This window comes from Heliangelus exortis, chromosome 8 (assembly GCF_036169615.1).
Source record: "Heliangelus exortis chromosome 8, bHelExo1.hap1, whole genome shotgun sequence".
Taxonomy (NCBI): Eukaryota; Metazoa; Chordata; class Aves; order Apodiformes; family Trochilidae; genus Heliangelus; species Heliangelus exortis.
This window is the reverse complement of record NC_092429.1, coordinates 25,145,738-25,153,871: the sequence shown is the minus strand read 5'-3', so window position 1 is coordinate 25,153,871 and position 8,134 is coordinate 25,145,738. Positions and strand designations below refer to the sequence as shown.

The 8,134-nt window shown below is 39.4% G+C and overlaps 1 long non-coding RNA gene across 1 annotated transcript; it reads left to right on the top strand.

Annotated features, from left to right (window-relative positions):
- The first annotated feature begins 251 nt into the window (after positions 1-251).
- Positions 252-2,199, top strand: LOC139798756 (uncharacterized). The gene is made up of 2 exons (XR_011726963.1): positions 252-368; positions 1,341-2,199. It is a non-coding gene; the product is annotated as an uncharacterized lncRNA (long non-coding RNA).
- Positions 2,200-8,134: the final 5,935 nt, after the last annotated feature.

The following is an 8,134-nucleotide window of genomic DNA, read 5'->3' as shown; positions in this document are numbered from 1 at the left end:
GAAGTTTTTCTCTGTGAGGGTAATGAGAACATGGAACAGGTTGCCCAGAAGCTGTGGCTGCCCCATCCCTGGAAGTGTTCAAGGCCAGGTTGGATGGGGCTTGGAATAACCTGGTCTAGTGGGAGGTGTCCCTGCCCATTCTGGGGGGTTGGAACAAGAAGATTCCAGTCCCAAAGACTTCTATGATTCCATGAAACTCTGCCATCATATGCTGAAGATTCCAGATGGTTACTTGTTCTTTTATTCTTCGTTCTAAATTGGAAGGGGGGGACTGTGTCTCTTTTTTCTGCTGCTGACAGAATGTTTACAATTTATTCTTAATGAACCTCAAAATGATTCTGCAATCAGTGGCAAAGTTCAAGGAACAAGTAAGATTTTTTGTTGAGTATATTTTTAAATTAATTAATTGTGGTTTTTTTCTTAAGCTTTCTGCTTTTTGTAAGTGTAGAAAGCTGAAGAGTTTCAGCATGCCCCTGAAGATGTGTCAAATCAATAAAAGCAAAAAGGAACAGTAAGATGTCTATGCATTTAATTTCTAAACATTTGTCATCAATAATCAAAATAATTTTATGTATATCTTTAGAAATATGGATGGTCCTTCTAAAAACTAACCCTACTGACATAGGCTGTAGTATCTTATTTACATAAAATAGCCTATGACTCCAGGATCAGTCTGTCATTGGGATTCTTAACAATTTCCACATTTTAGAATAGGAAAAGTTCTTGTCTGGACAAAAGAATGGCTTTAGCATCATGGCTCAATAGCTTTAACAAGTGGTCCCAGAACAATGAACCAGTATAGCTCTCAGACATAGACACAGATGTGACTCTAAATCCTGAACGACATTACACAGCCTTGGAAAAACAGAACAATTAGAATTAGATGCAAGAAACCATTTCCCAAAGCATGAAGAATATATTCCTAAACCACTTAGAAATGCCCAAATGTTGTATACACGTGTTTCAAAAAGGAAATATTTTGGTCATTGTTGGCAGCTCTGACCAGCATGCATCTGAGAATTGGCAAGCACCAAGAAAAATGCACTGTAACAAAAAGAGGACTTTTGGCATTATATATAGGCAGAATTGAAAAAAAGTACAACTCTATTCATTCCAGCTCACTGAAGGTTCATTTTAAGTTGCGTGGCCAGGCTAGGACTCATCCCCTGGAAGTAGATCAGACTTATTTGGGCTGTATAAAGGTGGTAATTATCAGATGTATCCATCAGTATAAATTTATATGAAAAATATGCAATATTTGCTTCCTGAGATATGATAATAAATCTTGGCTGAAATGAACAATTATTAGTGTATTTTTTCCTTGTTTTCCATATTTTCAGAACACTGCAATATGGCAGTAATTCATAACAATTTGAACAAACCTGCAGAAAAACACAGGTAATGCCAAGCTGAGTGGCACAGATGAGGCAGAAGAGGGAAGGGATATCATCCAGAGGGACCCTAGCAAGCCCATGAGGAATGGGCCCATGAAAACATTAGGAGGGTCAAGAGGTGAGTGCAAGGTTCTGCACTGGGATCAGGGGCTACAGCCTGGGATGAAGGGATGGAGAACATCCCTGAAGAGAGGGATGTGGGATACTGGTAGGTTTCAAGTTGGACATGAGGCAGCAATGTGTGCTCAGAGCCCAGAAAGCTTGGGCTGCATCAAAAGAAGCCTGAACAGCAGGTCAAGGGAGAGGATTCTGCCACCCTGCTCCATCCCTTCTCATGAGACCCCATCTGCAGTGCCATGTCTGGTTCTAGGGTCTCCACTACAAGACCTATTAGAGCAGGTCCAGAAGAAGGCCACAAAAATGGTCACAAGGCTGGAACACCTTTCCACAAGCTTTCAGCAACCTTACCCAGTCACAGATGTCCCAGCCCATGGCAGAAGGGTTGAACTAGATGAACTTTGCTTGTCCCTTCCAACACAAATCATTCTGGGATTCTAAAATCTTTCATTGTTTGCAGTGCATTTGTGCCACCACTTCTCTATTCAGCATTAATTTCATGTAATACTTAAGCAACGTAGCTCTTACTGTGCACTGCCTTCTCCTCCAGAATCTTGAAGTTACTTTTTGCCTTCACTAAAATACACAGACTTCATTTTATATACAAGTAAACCCAACAGAAATAAATACGGAACCAGGTGGAAAAAGTTTGAGCTCTAAGTATTCTTGTTCTATCTTATTTTTTTTTTTTAATAATTTTGCTTAGGAAGTCCCCCACTGCAAACATTTAGTATTGCCAGTGGCTTAGAAAACTTAAAAAGTGTATGTATTCAATTAAGGATCAACAGGGGTCAATATTACCTTTAATGCATTCTTGAGATAGACATAATTATCAGTGAACTTAATAAAAATAAAAACATATTTTGGAGAGAAAAGAAAAAGAGGGGGGGGGGGAGGACTAGCACAATAATAAGAATAGCCTTTAGCAAGGGCAAGGTATTTGAAACAACTCTATAACAAAATTCATGGGGTATTTAATGAACCTTATGTTATTGTGATATAAGAAAAAAGTAAAGAAGTGTTAAATGGAGCTTGTAGCTATTTTGCAGATTTCTCCAAGCTTCAATTATTAAGATTCTGGAAGGCTGAGGGGAGGGACAGCTAAAGAAAAAAAAGTTTAAACATAATATTTTTTTAAAAGTGAACTGCAAAATATCCATCATTTTGCTCTGTGAAGGACTGGTTTCTGAACAGGTTTTTATTCTGTGGCTACATTTTAAAAACCTGTCATAAACTGCAAGGAATGCTACTCTTAGAAAAAAGAGATGCTAGGTTACACTTCATGCATTGCTCATCCCTGTGACACAGTCACTGCTGTGCTTCCACACTTTGGATGAGGGGAATGTCACTGCCCAGCAATGCTATGCCCAGAGGACACTTTTTCCCTCCCTTCCTCAGCTTTTTTGCCACAGGCTGTCGCCTTCTTTTCCCCTTCCCACTTCACATGGGTGCATGGAGCAAACACCCTGGCTGATCAGGACTGGACTTGGCTCCTGGGGCACAGTCACACCCTTGCTGTCTTGATTCATGTCCATGCTCCCATCCACAGGCCACTCAGACCTTAGATGTGACCTTTATCCTGTCCAGAATCTCTGAACATATTAAACACCTATAAATTTGACTCCTTTTGACCCAACCTACAGCTCCAAATTTGAGGATTTCAAAAGTGCTGGTTTCTTCCTCCACATCAGCTCGTCCAGACTGAAGTTTGCCGGTGAATCACGCAGATGCAGAGAGTATAAACTCTCAAGAAAAATTTAAAACTTAAAGCAGTTTTTCATGTCATTAGCCAGATATCCTCAAGAACCAGATGTCCTTGCAACCCACATATCCTTACATTCCAGATATACTTAGACAGTGTACAATTCTCTGCCAACAACTTTCAATTACTTCAACAGTATTATTCTTCCACTGCAGGCTCATCATGTTTAATGCATTACACCTGCTACTCATGAATATTTTACTGTGTCATTTTTATGAGTAGCAAATACTGTGAAGAAGAAAACCCAGAGGAAACCTCTCACAACCTGCAGCTGCAAAAATGCAAGCTTCCCCTAACTGCTGGGTCTTTATACCTGAAACTCGACCATGGAAGGAATGTCTGGGTTAATATTTCCGGTTATTCCTAAACCTTTCCACCCAGATTACAAGCATTACCTACTGTTTGTGCTAGTGAGTTGTTCTTTTTAGGAATAAAGATCTTGCTTTCCTTAAATTCACTATCAATTGTATTCTCTTACAAAAAAAAAGCCACCTCGTTGGGTAATAAAAATGGATGAAGAATCATTGAATTTAACAGAGATAATGACTGAAATGAGATCTTTGTTGCAAAGTTTCCCCCTTGTTAAACTGAAATAATGTTAAAATATGTGTTATAATACAGTATTTTCATGTTATGCCTCTAAGCTACAGTTTGGGGGTAGCTATCCAGAGCTGACTGTCCAATGTGCCTCATCTCCAGTCACTAGACATATTAATCCTTTTTTATTTTTGTATATTTTTCCCATTAATCCCATAACTTTGCATAAAGCACATTTGTCAGTTTACATCTCCATATGGAATATACAATTAAGTTTATACAGAGGCTTCATTTTGAGATTTGCAAATTACCCAATTTAGCATGCAAGTATTTTCTCCTTCTGACAAATGTTACATTAGAAAGATATATTGTGCAATAAAATCGGGGGGAAAATGCCAAATCTGCAGGAATTTTGCAACATGAATGTATTTAAAATTGACTAAAAATAACTGCAACATTTATACTCTCAACTTGCAAGTATGGAAATAAGCTTGAACTTAGCACCAAACAGCTTCTGCCTTCAAGGAGTCTGATATTTACATCCTTAATAGCCCCTAGATTCCTAACATAAAATCAAAACATCCCTATCTCTACACTGAAAATGGAGGTATAAATATAAATATATGTATATGTCTGTTTAGATATGCACTAGTTAGAAACATTTTAACTAGCTACAGCCTATGGCAAGACAGAATTTTTACACGGGTATTTAAAGAGAGCTGCAAAACGTGTCAGCACACAAGTAATGCTGAGCTGTTTCACGCTTAATAATCATATTTAAATAACTAGATTTTTCTGAAATAGCATTTTCATAAGGGCCTTTTACGTGCAGTAATTTGTCCAGCAATGTTAGAGAAGCAATGTTACACAGAACTTTTGAAGTATATAAGACAGAGAAATGAATATTAAATATTTATGACAGCAATATGGCAGCAACATTATAATAAAATTTATTTCACTAAGTATTTTTTTAAGTCTTGGTGCAATTATTTTTTTTCAAAGATTTTTTTTTTGTGCTATTTAAGTATGGAAACCCATTTCATAAACTGGAGCAATGAACCTCCATGCCTGCTTCCAATGACTTTTTAGGTTAAATATCTCAACTAAAATGAAAATTGCTATGTATTTCTGGGTTCATCTTTGTTGCAGGCCCTAGAAACAGTACAAAAAGCCTTTAATGAAGGTTAATACTTACTGGAGAAATCTGGGACTAACCCACATAGAGCTGGCATGCCCTGTGTTGGGGCACTGCCTGGTTAACAACCCAGTGTGAAACTAAGTGTGAATGAAAGTTATACAGCCTCCTCTTTTGGAATAAAATGGGGTGAGATCACCAGGGTTTGCCAAGTGATACCAAAACACCTGTCCAAAAACAAAGCCTAAAACAATCCTGAATGTCCAGCAGAAGTATACAGAGCTTCCCATGTTGGGAAAGATCAGAAACAGTGTGTGGATGTATTGCACACACAGATTTGAGAATAACTTGCCATGCAAAAGAGAAGGTGATAGCAAAAGGGTAAGGAAAAGTCCACCTCTGAGGGAGGATATATAAGGGTGCATATGTGCATGTGTGGTTGTATATTTATGCAAAATACCCTGTATATCAAGCTCAAATGGATGCCGTTCTGCAGTTCTCAATCTCCTTCCTGAGCTGAGGGGCCCAGAACTGGACACAGGACTCGAGGTGTGGCCTCACCAGCGCTGAGTACAGGGGCAGAATCACTTCCTTGGACCTGCTGGCCACGCTGTTCCTGATCCAGGCCAGGATGCCATTGGCCTTCTTGGCCACCTGGGCACACTGCTGGCTCATGTTCAGCTTCCTGTCAATCCAGACTCCCAGGTCCCTCTCTGTCTGGCTGCTCTCAGCCACTCTGTGCCCAGCCTGGAGCTCCCCATGGGGTTGTTGTGGCCAAAGTGCAGGACCCGGCACTTGGCCGTGTTGAACCTCATCCCGTTGGAATCACCCCGGGTCCCTCTGCAGAGCCCTCCTGCCTTCCAGCTGATCCACCCCTCCCCCCCCCCCCCAACTTAGTGTCATCTGCAGATTTGCTAATTGTGGATTCAATCCCCTCATCTAAATCATCTATGAGGATATTAAACAGAACTGGGCCCAGCACTGATCCCTGGAGACACCACAGCCACCAATTGGATCAGCACCGTTCACCACCACTCTCTGGTGGCCTCCAGCAGTTCTCAACCCAGCACTGTACCCAAGGATCATGGAAGTTTCCAGTGCACTGGAAGCTGATGGAAAGTTCTGCCTGCACTTTGGAATTGCTGCATTATAAACTGATTTGGATTTGCTCTATTTCATGGTAAAGATTTATAGCACAGTGCTAGGACAAGAGTCCTAGAAAAATGACACCAGAGTGTTAAAATGCTATTTGCAAAAGAAGCAAATAACTTTCCACCTCACTCCCCTCTCCACACCAAAAAAAGTCCCAAACCAAATAAACAACCAACACAAACCCACAAAGGAATTAAAGGAAGCACTCGGCGATCTGTCCTTGCTGTTAAAATAAGTGGAGAACAGATTATTTTTTCTAAGACTTTCATGAAGATTACACCAGCTCATACTAATCAGAGAAAGACATATTGAGCTCTGGTTTGTACTGACATTTTACACTGTTGTGGTCCTTTGTTTCTTTGTTACACCATTATGTAAACTTGTTTGGGTGCAAAACCAGTCAGGAATCCCAGATTTTGCTATTGTGCTGGTTCACTCTTCAAAGGAGAAAACACCTGGAAGAACTTATACGTCAATCCATTTCTTTTTGAAAGGGAAATTGTAAAAAGAAATTGAAAATTAAGGATAATGAACTTGTGTTTATATGGAACTGTAGGGAATCAGTCATTTAAACTACCAGAGCCTCCGGCACAGAGTGCAAGAGAGGCTGCTAATTAGCAGTAGTTGGTTATTAATCACACTTCTTGCCTCTTCATTCATTCCAAGAAGTGCTTGCAGTACAAGTGCTCTCCTTGGTTTGAGATGAGCAGCTGTATCTATTCCTTTGTGTCTGAACAGACAGATGTTAGAAGGACTTTAATTTTCATGCATTTGTCTGAGAAAAAGGTCTTACTTTTGCAGTCTCAGGCTTCAGACTCATGCTTTTTGTTGTGATACCTGTGCACCAGCACTGAAAATACAGCACTTGAGCATTCCCAAGTGTAGTACTTTACCCATTCATTATAGGTAAATGTAATGAATATAGGAAGACAAGCATAAAATTAGGAATGGCTCTAAAATGATCACTCAGGAGCATGATCTTAGTGTGGTGAAAGGCAAGCCCACAAGGAGGTAATCTCAGTAGAGTGGAAAGCCAGACAAAATGTTAGGGAGAAAGAGTAAAATAACACATGTTTAAATCCAAGTCTTAAACACTGTCACAAAATTATAGAATTGCTGACATTGGAAGGCACCTCTTGAAGTCATCCAGTCCAAATACCTGCTCAGAATAGGTCAGCTTTTTAAGGTCAGCCTCTCTCTCTTCAGCATCCTCCCATTGGGTATTTATATTTATCACATCTTTGGCTTTCTGGCAAGGCACTGCTGGTAGAAAACAGTTAAAGGTTAGCATAATAATAGGGAGAAATGCCACATAAGTTGGTGTGATCCTTCTCCTGCATGAAGGAGAACTTCTCTCTCAGTTCCTAAACACTGTGGTAGAAATGCCACTAGATAGAGGGACTGTTGTTTTCACCTTGCAAGGCCTTTTCCACATTCAGATGACTTCCAAAATACTTTGAAGCATTATGGATTATATTTGAGCCTCATTTTATCCATTGCTGAAATGGAATAAATGACTTAGTCCACAAGCACCCAGCTCAGCACATTAGGACAAGAACAGCTAATTCTTACACTCCAAAACTGTGAAGTTTTGTGAGCATTTTTTTATACTGTTGCTGAGCTCATTAAACTCAAAGACAGAAAATTATAACTGTCCATGAAAATTATTATTTTCAAATATGTTATCCTATTTCATCTTCAGAATAAGTATTCTTATTTAATACAGCATAATTGCACAGAACAATGCATGCCAGCTTTCATTTGATAGACAACTTACTGCTGTGTGCCAGTATTAATTCTAGAACTGATCCTTAGATCAATTATTAAAATCAATATAAGATGTGAGTTAACTTCATAGAAGCAAAAAGCACAGTTGGCAATTGGTGAGAATGTGATGCTCCTATTCATCTTAACTCTGCAAAGTACACTGCCATGTCATTACTATGCTGAACTCAAGAAAAAAATCCCTCCTTAAGGGTTTTAAAAAATGATAGAGTAAAAATTGAAGCTATACTGCTTGAAATTGACCATGTTCTT